Below are 15,116 nucleotides of genomic sequence, written 5' to 3' on the forward strand. Positions count from 1 at the left end.
TTGTTTGTATGTGGTGCTGAGAATCAAACCCAGGCCGCACGCATGCCAGAGGAGCATACTACCACTTGAGCCACATTCCCAGCCCCCAACTTTGAGTTTATTCTTCAAGATTGTTTTGGCCTTTCTGTGCATGATATTGATAATATGTCCATTTCATATGAATTGTAGAATGGATTTTTCAACTTCTACAAAAATCATCAATGGTAATTTGATAAGAGTTGCATTGAATTTCTAGATCCCTTTGGATAGTAATCTTACTATATACAGTACTGTCTTCAAATCCATGAGCATAGGATATCTTTCCATTTACTATTAATAATTATTTATTTCCTTTGAGAATATTCCATAGTTTTCAGAGTACAAATATTTCATCCTCTTGGTTAATACCTAAGTAATTTATTTTTTGAGGCTATTGTAGGTGGAATTTCTCTCTCTCCTTTTTTTCAGATTGTTGTTAGTGCAGAGAAACACAATTGATTTTTGTGTATTGTCTTTGTGTACTGTACCTACTATTCTAACTAGTTCTAACAGTTCACATGTGTAGGTGAGTGAATGGTTGGGATATTTCTGTCTAGAAGATCATGTAATTTTTGGAAAAAGATCATTATATTTATTTCTAATTTGATGCATTTTCTTTCTTTCATTTGCTAAATTGTTCTGTCTATAAATTTCAATACTGTTGAATCAAAGCAAAAATAGGTATCCTTATCTTTTGCTGATCTTAAAGAAAAGATTTCAGTCTTGTATCATTGAGTATAATTCTAATTATGGGTAAAGTGAACTAGTGATCTAGCAGTTTTTGAGAGAACTCTGCACTAAAGAATGACATTGAGTGTTCACACATACTGTAAAACATATCCCAAACTCAAAAATGTTAAGATGGTAAAAAATGTACCATATAGGCATTATACGGGAATATAATTCTTTGTACTATCATTTAATATACTGATTTGTCAGCACTTGAAGCTATGTGTCCATGTAAAATACTTTAAAATTTTTAATGGACACATAATAGTTTTACATATTTATGAGGTACAGTGTGATATTCTAATGCATGTATATAAGATATTATGATTATATCAGTGTAATTAATATATACATCACCTCATTTTTTTGTATGGGGAAATTCAAAATCCTTTCTACTAGTTATTTTGAAACATAGAGTTTCATGTTGTCAACTATAGTTACCCTACTGTTCTATAGAACCTTAGAAATTATTCCCCCAAATTAGACATCTCTCTTTCCTGCTTACCAACTCTTTTGTTACATGCATGCTCAACTCATAGTGCTACTCTGTCCTACAATCTGAAATTTAGGTGTTGTTTTAGACTCCTTTTTCTCTTCTACTCTCTCCAGTTCTCTCTCTCTCTCTCTCTCTCTCTCTCTCTCTCTCTCTCTCTCTCTCTCTCTCTCATTGATCCCTGACACAAAGAAAAGGCCACCAACTCCAACTTTAAATCTAATTAAAGCAAGCTTATATTGAGTACACAAAAGAAGAGCTGATCAGCAGCTATCTCTCCCAACACGGGCTAGAGATCAGCACCCCAGGTCTCTAGGAACAAGGTTGTATAGCACAAAAAAGTTGCAAAGGGGGGTGTCTTAACTTACAGATAATAGGATTTTGACAAGCATAATACAAAGGCAGATAGCAGGTTAATGATCTAATGGAATGATATGTCAAGGTAGGGAGTAAATTTAGATCACAATATCAGAATTTATGAGGCACTGCTGAGGTTTCAGAGAAGGTTGTTATCTGGTCAGGGGGAGCCAGGCATGGATGAGTTCAAGGCATGGGCAGGAATTCCAAACAAGTTTAGAAATCACAGTAATTTATAGTAAAACCAAAATTAACTTTTCATGACTTTGTGATGAGATGGCTCCCAATCTTAAAATGGAATTAGGCTGGCTTCATCACTCTCTGTGCTGGGGATGAAACCTAGTGCCTTGTTCCTGCTAGGCAAGTACTCTACTATTGAACCATATCCCCAGACCATGCAATTCCTTTGCTTCTACTACAGAGGTATGAAACTCCCTCAGCTGTCTATTTCTCTTAAATTTCATTACCATTTACTGTGGTCCTGACCATTCTCAGTTACTGGCTGAACTGTAGCAGTAATCTCTTAACTGGTCTCTTTGATAATAATGTTGTCTCCTTGAATGCATTATCACACTGCCAACAATTATCTTTTTTTAAAGTGAGAGAGAGAAGAGAGAGAGAGAGAGAGAGAGAGAGAGAGAGAGAGAGAGAGAGAGAGAGAGAATTTTTTAATATTTATTTTTCAGTTTTCAGTGGACACAACATCTTTTTTTTTTTTTTTATGTGGTGCTGAGGATTGAACCCAGCACCCCATGCATGCCAGGCGAGCACATTACCACTTGAGCCACATCCCCAGCCCCAAAAACAATTATCTTAATGTAGAAAAAAGTGATAATTTCTTTAATAAAGTCAGACATATTAGATACAAAAAATAATCACTACATTTATGCATAAATTTCTTCCCATTCCTCTTTTGTAAATTCTTGTGTATCAATTTCTCCATGTACTTCTAATATTCCCCCACTGATCAGACATGAATGCAAAATCATATTTGAGTGTATTTAATGTAAGAAGGTAAAGTGATAAAAATTAGATCTTATAATCTCTTTTGGTGCTTGATTCTGCCAGGACAACCATGGCTTACAGGAAAAGAATTGGGGGTTTCATTTATTTGTCAAAATCAAGTTGCATATTTAATATGGTTTTCTTAATTCTCTTTTGTATCTTCTATAGTCTTATGTTGGTTAACATGCCTATAAATAAAGTTAGAAATATAATTAGATAGTTTCTTTGTCTCATATTTAGATTGGAAGTCTGTTAGGCACTTCCACAGTACCTCCGTTACCAATCAGCTCCAAATGCCACTCCAGCTGAGGCTGAGGGGTACTGAAACCAAAGTCACCCAGTAGAGAGGAGCTCTTATAATATTAACATTATGTTTGTAAATCTCTTTTGCTTTCTATCTAACTTGTTACCTATACATCCAAAACCTCTTACAATCGGTTTCCTAACAACTCCCCTAGCCTCACTTAGCTCTTTGGATACCAAAATATAATGTGGTAACTAGGAAGAATGCAGAGTTTTTAAAAGAGCCTCCAGCATAAATCAGAAGCAAACAGGAAAGCAGGTGCTGGAACATTAAGAAGCCATTTAGCTTGTCATATCTCCATCTTGAATCTGTTGCAATGACTTTATACTTATCTTCTCCAAGGAAGTACAGCTAAATAGATGGCACACTGTATTTACAAATCCAAGACTTGGTTTTGAGTGCTCTGTTTTTTTCCATTTAGAGAGGGGAAGAGAGGATTGAAAGCACTCTCTGAGCAATGCAGATTTATAAAGACAAAGCTTCATTCATCTGTCTATGTCAGACAAAATTTGAGATGAATAATCTAAATAATTCCCATATTACTTCATGTTATTATGTATGTGAGACAATCAAATAAACCCATTTCCTTTCATTTAGCTTCCTTTCATCTTGAGAAATAGTGTACTCAATTTAATGTACTGTTGGAAAGCCAAACAATCTCTTTTAATTTCCTAATTTCAACTCCATTCAACAAACATTTGTTGAGAGCCTACTGTGTGCCAGGAACTGTATTTTAAATTTTAAATGAGTTGGATTTACTATTTAAATAGTGTATTTCATGACTTTATACCTTTTTTGAACAATTATGAATGTACATATTAGGTTGAAAGGCTAATGACATCATAATAAGCAAATGATTTTAAGCCAGCTGCATGACAATTAAAGCAACTGAATTTGATTTTGTCAGACTTGGCCCTTGAATGGGGAGTGACTTTCATGCTAGCTTGTGTGCCAGAATTGAAACTACTGGTTCCAGGCTTGTTTTCCTCAGATATAGCTGAATACTGGGCCTTCTGTCTGTAGCTCTAGAGTCAACTTTACTATTGAATAAATAATGACAGATTTTTGTCTGAATGTTCACTGTAGTTATGCCACAATGAACAAAAATGAGTGCAGGAAAGCACATTGCTAGTCGGATACCACTTGGGTGTTTGTGGAAGGCTTTAAACTTCTGACAGATTAATACCCTACACATTGCTAATATTTGTCGGTGCTATCATTTTGTAGCCCAACCTGCTGCTTGTTATCTGCAATTTCAAATTTCTTCCCTTAACTAACCTTATAATTTTTGCCCCTGACCCACACTCCAGCTCATTGGACATTCTGGTGACTTTCCTTTAGATATTGATTTTGTATTATTACTTTTCCAGATTAGCCCAGCCACTGCTCTTGGTTGAACATTGTCTTTCCCCCTTTTTGGTATCAGGGATTGAACCCAGGGGCACTTAAAGGATAAGCTATATCCCCAGCACCCCATTTTTTTCATTTTGAGACAGAGTCTGGTTGAGGCTGGTTTGAATTTGTGATCCCCCTGTCTCAGCCTCTCTAATCATTTGGATTACAGGCATTTGCCACCATGCCTGGCTGAACAGTGTCGTTTGAACATTCATGTTCAAACTTAATCATCAATTCAAAGAGGCTCCTCTAAAGCCTATATCCTCCATCAGGACCACAAAGCTAATAAATACCTAGTTTTACAGTGAATAAGCATTGTAATACCCTTTCTATTCTTATCATATATAGGAAAAATGGTGAAGTCCACAAGGTTCTTGGTGTTACTTTCCCAATTCTTATTTTTATCCCATTCCTGCTTATCTTTTTCCATGCTCAGACACTCAGTGTCTTCAGTCTGCTCATATTCCTCCTTTTCTAAGGATAACTTCATTCACACTCATATAATATAGCCATATGTGTACTTAAGCAGACTTGCATTTTGAATGAACTGTAGGAATAAGAAAGTCCTGGGATTGGGTGTATCGTTCAGTGGTTGAGTGCTTGCCTATCCTGTGTGATACAATTAGTACCCCATTCCCAGAACAAAAAGAAGTGAAGGAAAGAAGAAAAACACTCAAAGTACAAAATGGAGTTTAGGATTTTTTTTTTTTTTTGCCATGGGAAGATGAGATAATTATGAATAGGGATGCCATTTAGACACTGCACATGGCACTAATAGTGCCATGGCTCAGTACCTTTCAAAACATGGACAAAACATTTAATCATGTGTCCAAAGACCCTCAGGTAAAAGGAGGTTACCAGGCCATGACTCTAACAAAGACCATTGGACCTCTGATCTTCACTGAGACCTCTCAAGTGCAGTAGTACCAGAACTGTTTTAAAATTATTTTTATTATAAGATACATATATAAGAAAATATATGTGCATATTTTAAATAACAAAAACAAACATACATATATCCACCATCAATCCTAAGCAATACAAATTATTAATTTCTTTGAAGTTCCCTTTATGTTGTTGCTGCCTAATAGTTTTCCCTCTTCCAAAAAAGGGAACTAATATACTAAATCCTAAACTATGTATCCACCATGATAATGCTTTCCTCTCATAGTTTTTTATATACAAATATGTCCCTTAAAATATATAGTTTAATTCTTTTATGTCTTATCATTTCTATGGAGAGAATCATTCTTTATATGTTCTTCCATGATTTCTTCTAGCTCTGGTTCACTCATTTTCTTTACTGTATAGAATTCCATATGTGATGCTATGGTTTGAATTTTTTGTCCCCTCCAAAATTCATGTTCAAACTTAATTATCAATGCAACAGTATTAAGAAATCGGGTCTTCTGTAGGTGACTAATTCCTGAAGGTATAGACTTCATGAATAAAATTAGGTGCTTTTAGAAAAGGTCTTGGGGCTGGGTTTGTAGCTCAGTGGTAGAGTGCTTGCCTAGCATGTGTGAGGCACTGGATTCAATCCTCAGCACCACATAAAAATAAATATAATTAATTAATTAAGTAATTAAAGGCATTGTGTCCATTTGTAACTAAAAATATTTAAAAATAAAGGTCTGGATGGAGGTAGTTTTATCGTTTTTGGCCTTCCATGTTTTGCCGTGTTTTACATAGGCAAAACCACAGTTAAGAACTCTATTGAGCCTCAAAAAAAGTCCTTATATTTTACTATTTATATTCAGTAATAGATGAAATAAGTTTCATTTGGACATACCCCTCAGTTTCTTCTTTTGGGAGAGGAGGTTCATAAACTGACAGATTATTGTGAAGGGAAACTGAAGAATGGGGGAGATAGGTTTGAATCTCTTCATTAAAATATGGAGTATAAATTTAAAGCAATCATATTCTTGGTACAATTATTGAAAAACTGGACAGGCTGTTCAGTTCAAGAGGTTAGAAAAGGCACTGTCCCAAAAATGTGGTGACAAATAATCTTTGGGTTGATCCCTATGCTTATTAAACTGTCAGTGCTGAATTATCAGTAAATCAAGAAGGATGCTAATGAGCATCTGTGCTTGAGCTTTCAATGCCATTTGGCAAACAGTAGCACAAAAAGAAAATGGTAATTAGCAATAAAGGTGTGTTTATTGGTTTGTACAATTGACAGAGGCTGTATGTCTCTTCTACACAGTATGTGTCCTTTATAAAACTGCCAAACAATGGAGGTAAAACCTGTTCTCTTTCTTTTTAGGCTAGAGCTTTATGACCTTGAAGTGCCACTAGAGGAAAATCAATTAATGTGGAAAGGAGAATTTATTCTTTTCATTGAAAGAAAAACAAAGGAATTTAAGAAAATGAGGAAAAATTGGCTAGTAATAACTACTTCCTCTAAGGGCCTTCCATAAAACCTACAATCCATCCTCTATATTGCATACTATGATCTTTTTGAAGGGATAATTTGATAATGGCATTCTCCTGATGAAAATATTTTACTAGATTCTCAGGCTCAAAGCTCTCTAGTATGTTCTATAGTCACTTCATGATCACACCTCACCTAATCTCTAACCTCTTCTCAGTCCCCTATTGCATCATATTCTGTACTGTGATAAAGTATTGATGATGAAAAATAAGCAGAAATATTGATATACTTCTGGAAAAAGTGTTGTCAGTCATGTTTGAGAGTAAAGTGGTAACCTGTAGTAAAGTAAATAATATTCATAACTCTACAAATCTGTCATTTCACTTCTAGGTATAAGTTTGAAAACTTCTACGCACATCCATCTATACAAGTCCACTAATATTTTTGCAGTGTTTCTTACAGCAGTGAAAAGTAGGGTGAGAAGAAAAATAATTCTTCCAAATAAATAGGATAATAAATACATAAATTGTTGTCAATCTGCATAATACAGAAAATGACAAAGAGGTAGTGGTATACTATATGGATAAATATCAGAACCCAAATATGGAATTTAGAAACAATGGTAAAAAGTGATTTCATTTGTTTAAAATGTTTAAATCAAAAAACATTATATATTATTTAGTGACATATACATATATGCCAATACATAAAAAGGAAGGATACAAAAATATTCAGGAGAGAGGTTACTTCCAGGAAGAAAGATGAGAGGAAGAATAGGATCACAGGGAATTTCAAAGGGTTTTCATTGTTATTTTTCATATTTGATTTTGGATACTTCTCATATGTACATTGCATTATTATAATAAATTGGCTTTTGAGTTTTTCATTTTATGAAAAGGTTTTGTATGTGTAAATTAAACTACAAAAAGAATAGACAAAATACCTGTACATTCACTACCATGATTTCATAAATGATAACATTTTGTGTGTTTTTAAGGATGAATATATATACATATATGTATACAATATATATGAATACAAACATAAAATATTCTCTTAAGGAAATTCTTAGTCTATTTTGCTGCTAAAACAATATAGCTAAGCCTGAGTAATTTATTCCTCACAATTCTGAAGGCTGAAAGTCCAAGATCAAGGTGCTACTCAAGTGTCTGGTGACTGCTAGTCTCTACTTCCAAGATGGTGCCTTATTGCTGTATCCTCTGGGAGTTGAACATTGTGTAGGGAATGATGTAACGTGGGGCATATTGCATTAGAAAAGAGGAAACATAACTTGCTGGCTGCTACCCGCTTCCCAGTCCTTGGGCCACATGTGGCTAAGAGAGTACCTGGTGATTAGCCAGAAGGCATTGCCATGGGTTGTGATGAATTGGACCACCTCTAGGATAGGCTCAGAACCCTTCTGTCCTCACGGACAGTTCCTGTCTCCCATTACTGCCTGTAGGATGGGTGTACATGTGAACTCTCCCCACCCTGCTGACCTTTATCCTGATTGGCTCCTGTACATTATATTAGCTGTGTGTGTTTCTCAATAAATGAGATCCTGCTTTGACTGTTCTCCCTGGCACGTCTGATTGTCCTCCGGTGATGGAGGGCTGGGTGCAGGTGGCCAGTCGACCTTTACCTTTCTTGGTTCATCCTGGTCGGGGCATGCTCCCCAAATCTCTCCTGCAGGTCAGGAGGGAACGGGGGGAGGGGAGGCTAAAAATCCCGACATAGTCTCATATGGGAAAAGGAAAAGAAGGAAAAAAAGGAAACATTGCTTGTTCCCTCTGACCCTGTTAAAAGATTGCTCATCCTATTGATAAGAACTGTATCCTTATGACTTAACCACTCCCTAAATGTTATCTCTCTTAATACTACCGCATTGTTGACTAAGTTTCAACATAGGGACTTTGAAGGGCACATTGAGACCACAGGGTAGTGAATACAGACTTGTGCAATGTATTGTGTTTTTTTTTCTTATAGTTTAGCTTGCTTGAAATTTTTCATTAAAATCATCATTTACACATATGAGAATTGTGTCATAAAATGAAAAATACACAAATAATAGTCAAGCCATGCAAAGGATAAGGCATGGTAAGTGGGTGTTAGATTGATTTTCTTCTCAATCATTTTTTCTTCTTCCTGTTTTGGGGATTATGGCTCATAAAAAAGTTATGTCTTTTATGGGCTTTTTTTACTGTGGGATTTTCTGAATAATCAAACATTGCATAAAGCTGTAGCCACAAGATATAAAGCTAGATAGGATGTGAATTTAGATGTCTAGGTGAGAGGGTATTATAGTACGTTGTTCAATGTGGCTGTTGGTAATGGAATTAACATGAATTATATTTTCTTTCCAACAAAGACCCTTCTGAACTTAATTGATAGCATTGTAATGAAGTGTGCCTTCATATAAGAACGTGGAAAACCACTTGGCATTAGTAATGTCATACAAATAATGTAACACCTGTGCTTAACATATGAGCTAGCAATTATATTTCTATTATATACTCTGAAGGAGCTAATATAAATGTGCACCAGGAGGTATATTAAGAAAGCTATTATAATACAAAAAAACTATCAATATATAATCAGAAGTATAACAATGTCCAAACACTGAAGAATTAATGAATTGTGTTAGTCACATGTCTTAGTTCATTTGTTGTGCTATAACAAAATATCTGAGACTGAGTAAATTGCAAAGAATGCAAATTTATTTTCTCACAGTTTTGGAGGCTTGGAATGTGCAAGATTAATGCACTTGCAAGTCTGTTTCTCTGGTGAAAGTGGCTCTCTTCTTCCAAGATGGTGCCTTGTTATTGAATCTTCCAGAGGGGAGGAATGCTGTGTTCTCACATGGCAAGGTTACCCTTGTTGGATAAATACTGGATGAGATATAGTGAAAACTTCTTAGAAATGGTTGGCTTATTGCAAATTTTTTCACATTTATTAATCTGAGGGAGTGATCCCAGGGCATGGAAACCTCAGCAGATGTTCAAGACATAATTAGAAATTATCCAGCCAAAAATATTCCCCTTACTGTCCACTGTTTTTTCTTTATATAAGAGATAAGAGAGATACTTTTATATTGGCCAATATAATAAACCTGTAAAAGGGAATATTTTAAAAGTGTTCCTCCTCTTCTTGTCCACCAAATCTCCTTCTCATGCATATTCATTCAACACATGACCTTTAATTCCCATTGGATGTGGCCAACATGGGATCATTGGACAAATTTCCATGGTGTAGGATATACCAAGGAATATGAACTGGTTGGTTAATATATGCTAACATTTCCTATCAATGGTTTCCTATGAGGCATTAAAAATACCAACTATAGGGTTGGGGCTAGGGCTCAGTGGTAGCACACTTGCCTGGCATGTGTGAGGCACTAGGTTCAATTCTCAGCACCACATATAAATAAATAAAGGTTTATCAACAATTTTAGGTTTATCACTCTGTAATCTTGAGCAAGTTAAATCATCACAGATTTTAATAGTAACTAATATTTTTCAATAACTTACTAAATAACTGACACTGTTCTAATTTCTTTACAAGCAATATATATATATATATATATATATATATATATATATATATATATAAAATGATACAGGTTCTAGGATAGTGATGATACCAGAATATCCCACTTTTTGCTAATTCTTTTCTATAATTAAAGCCTTTGATTGGGACTTTGATTTTGAACTTCACTTTTAACAAATTTAACAGTGAATACTAATCCTTTTTCTTCAATTTTCTGTGTAAAACCATGGTGAAATGGCAAAGAATAGACTGATGTACCATAACCAGTACTGAGCATCCAGACAGAATATCAATGATGGTAAGCAGAGAGATTCTAGGTGATGTTTAGTGGTCCTTCAATATTCTTTACATGTACTTAGTGAAGAGGTAGATCAGAGAAAGAATGATTCTGACTCTGAAAATCAATCACTAGGAAGTTGGTACTAGGGAAATTTTGCTCAAGAGTCACCTTAACTCCAGAAAGAATGTAACAACAAGCAAAATGGATCTGAAAAGAAATATCTAGAGCCTAGTAAACTCATGTTCTTGAAGCTAATTAGTGTTTGACAGACAAATTGAAAAATGGGAAATAGTCTTAATTTGGAGGCAGGAAGATCTGGATTTGAATTCAACTCTCCTCACACTCTGTGATCTTAAGCAAGTTAAATCATCAGAGATTTTAATAATTACTAATATTTTCAATAACTTACTAAATAACTGATACTATTCTCATTTCTTTTCAAGCATTATTTTATCTAACATCTTTCCAACCATGTCAGAGAGCTATTAAAGTTAACTCCATTTTCTACTTGGGGAAACTGAGGCATAGAAAGAATAATGAGTTACTTAAGTTCAATATGCCTATTAAACTATAGAACTGCAAGTATCACCCAGTCAGCTAGACTTCAGAGGTATTACTTCAAATGCTTCTCACTGGGTGTCTATTTCCTCATGAATAAATTGAAAATGATGTAACTGTCTTGCCATCCCAAAGATGGCATCAAGGATTAGTTATAGGTATGCAGACTTTAGATATTTTTTCTGTGTTATGCAAATTAAAGGTCATTTTGCTTTTGCCCCATTTTAGTGTGTATATATATATATATATATATATATATATATATATATATATCTCCTGCTGTCAATTAGCAACAAGAGTTAAAACCTGTTATATATGCATGATTTGTGCTTATAAGGACTTTACCATCTATCTGAGAAGATAGTTAAATAACAATATACAGTGGTCATGACTAATAAAAGAATATCACAACACAAGGTACACAATACATTGTCTTTTGATAATACACCTAGCAAATGATGTTCAGAAAGAGTTTAAGATGAGCTGGGGAAACTTTGAAAAATCTCCGTGAAATATAGGTCTTTGTGTGTAAAGTAGATCTCTTTTTATTTAGTTTATCTATTTAGTTTATTAACTATGATGATTTTTTTTGTCACAGTACAGGGCAATCAAATTTGAGCTCCCTGATCTGAACAGAATATAGTCATAAGATGGACTATCTAGTCGGTGAGATAGGTAATCCTATTGGAATTAAAAATAAAGGATGCTTTTACCCTCTTAAGGAGATAAATTTTAAAAGTAAGTTAAGGTTTACATGAAAACAAAACAAGAAAAAACAAAACACCATGCTCAGATCTTAGGGATTTATTCTGCTGAAGTGCTTCTGTGTTTTTCTAAATGTTACTTGTAAAGCAGTTTCAAACCATAATGAAGCATGATTTTTTTTTTTGGGGGGGGGGTACTGGGGATTGAACTCAGGGGCACTCAACCACTGAGCCACATCCCCAGCCCGATTTTATATTTTATTTAGAGACAGGGTCTCACTGAGTTGCTTACTGTCTTGTTATTTCTGAGGCTGGCTTTGAACTCACAATCCTCCTGCCTCAGACTCCCGAGCCCCTGGGATTACAGGCGTGCATCACCATGCCCGGCTTGAAGCATGATATTTTAAACAAAAATTATGTGAGAGATGTCCTCAAAAGTATGAGGCTGTTATGTATTTCCAAGCTTTAGAATTTTACTTTTGTGCATTAATCAAATAAGGAAAACAAGATTAGTTTTATCTGAGTTAAAATCTGCAATATAGATTGATTTATACACACTTGGTTATAATTTGGTGACTATCATAAAAGTCAAATGGATTCTGATTGCTCTATTTGGAATGATGGAGGAGATATAATTTTTTTCTATTTCTTCCACTAAGTACAGTTGGAAACCCTAGAAATTACATATTAAACGTAAGAAAATTCTCAGAGGTGTATAGAAGAAGATGGTTTAGACAACCCAGAATTTGAGGGAAAAAACAGTGCCGAGTTTCTTGTGTTTTTGTTTTGCCTTGTTTGTATGTGAGTGGCTTCTGGAGAAACTGAAAACCCAGAAATGCTAACAGGCCCAGACAAAAAGAGCCATAGGAAAAGCCTACTATTTCTACCCAGAGGACCAAGAGAAGAACCCATCAGGAATACAGAACAAAACTCCTCCAAACAAATGCCAGAAAAATGAAAGGGCATTCTTACCTTTCCTCATCAGCAAAGGCTGCATGGGGAACCTAGGCTTCCACATTCATTTGATTCTAATGAGATGTCCTTTCTCATCGTAGAATGAGATTGAGATAAGCATCTCACTAGCAGGTGATCAGGACATTACTTCCCAGCAATAAAAAAGCCATTTACCACCTTGTCAATGGAGGTCACCTAGGGAGCTTAAACTCCCACCCCACCCAGCAGTGTCAAGCATTTCTTTTACTCCAGGATGTCAACAGAGGCAGAGTATGGAATCTGGAATTTAACCACCATTTGACAGTGATGAGGTGATATACATTTTCCCTCCATTGGAACACGTCAGGGGAAGCCTGCTAAAACAGAGATTCAAGTTCCAGTATCTCAAAGCATAATACCCCAAGTGTATACTATTCAACCAAGTATCACTACTTTTATGAAGAACCAGAAAATCTCAGCTTGAATGAGAAGAGAAAAATCAACAGATGCCAGCAAGATGATACAGGTTTATAATTATCTAAAAGTATTTTAAAGTAGCCATTATACTAATTTTTTAATGGGTGATTTTAAATATTCTTGAAATAAATAAAAAGTAGAAACTATCAGGAAAGAAACAGAAGATATGAATTAAACCAGTCCCCCCCCCCCAAAAAAAAGGTTGAATGTTTTCTCTGATTTGTGGAAGCTAACCAACAATAAGGGGGAAGAGGGAAAAACAGATATTCAGTAGATTATATTCAGTACATTAGACAACATAGAATGAAGGGAAAAGAGGGAGAATAGGTAAAGACAGTGGAATGAATCTGAAATACTTTTACTACGTACTTACACAATTATATCAAATGAATTTTACTGTTATATATAACTAAAAAGAACCAATGAAAATACAAGGCACTTCTTATTTTCTTTTTTAAAAAAGTCAAATGTAAATTTTAGAACACAGATAGTTAAAACTTGATGGACTTAACAGGAGAATGGAGGGAACAAAATAAAAAAAATAGGTGTACTTAAAATAATATGAACTACTCCATGTAAACTGAGAAAACAGGTTGGGGTAAAATGAACAATGTCAAGGATATTTGGCATTTCTTAGGATAAAGGGTGAAAACATGAAGATCTAAAAATATTTTAAGCAATAATAGATGAAATATCCTTAAACTTGGGGAAAGACACAAACCACAAATGTAAGAAGCTGAGCAAACATCAAGAAGGATAAATTTAAAAAAATTCATATAAGAAGTAAATCCTATCTTCTGTAAACTAAGGAAAAAAAGACCAAATATTGAAAACAGAGAGAAAAATGACACTTCACCAATTCAAATAACATAGGATTGCTCATCAGAAACCATGGAGGCCACAATCTGCAAGTTCAAAGAGATAAAAAGGTTTTTATACTGCACTTATCTTGGTATAGTAACATTGGAACACAGCTTAACCATTTTTTAAATGAAACATGCATACAACTGGTATCCAAAAAATCACCCTCTTGAGCATTTATCCCAGAAAAATGAAAACTTGTGTACACACAAAAACTGGAATATAAATGTTCATAGCATTTTTATTTGTACTATCTCATACAAAACAGCCTATACTAGGTGAATAGTTTAGCTACAGTACATCCATACCATGGAATACTACTCAGAAATGAAAGCAATAAAAGGAACAATCTGTTTATAACATAAAATAATTTCATTGATATCTAATATATTATGTTGCATGAAAATAAAATTTCAAAATGTCATGTACTATATGATACCATGTATTTATCATTCTAAAACTGATGAAATTATAAAGATGAACAAATTAATAGTTTGTACAGGTTAGCAATGGTAAGTGGTCAAAGGTTTGGTGCAAGGCAGTGTACAACTATAAAAAATAGAATAAGGGATCCTTGTTGTGATAGGATAATCTTGTAACTTGATTGTGGTGATGCTTACATGTAATAAAATGGTACAGTACTAATGGCAGTTTCTGATTTGATATTATAATATGCTTACCAAAGATCTGATCATTGAGGGACTGGGCAAAGGGTGCATGGAACCTCTGTCTAATGTCTCTGCAACTTTCTGTGAACATATGCTTACTTTGAAATAAAAAAATATTAGAAAATAAAACACAAAAATTCAAAATGAAATAGATTCTTAAAAATGTAGTACATTTTCTCAAATGGAAAAACTTTTGTTTTCAAAGTTATTGGGGCATGGCTTTTTTTTTTTTTCATGGCTTGATCAACTGAGTTTGCTTTAAAATATTCTGTCTTTCTGTCTACTCTTGTCCAGTTTTATGAGTATACTAACTTTTCTTCACTTAGAATCATTTACATAAAGCATGGTCTCTTTAAGATTGTATAGAACATGGGTACTAATCAACACTCATTCAAACTAGCAAAGGCATGC

This window comes from Urocitellus parryii, chromosome X (assembly GCF_045843805.1).
Source record: "Urocitellus parryii isolate mUroPar1 chromosome X, mUroPar1.hap1, whole genome shotgun sequence".
Taxonomy (NCBI): Eukaryota; Metazoa; Chordata; class Mammalia; order Rodentia; family Sciuridae; genus Urocitellus; species Urocitellus parryii.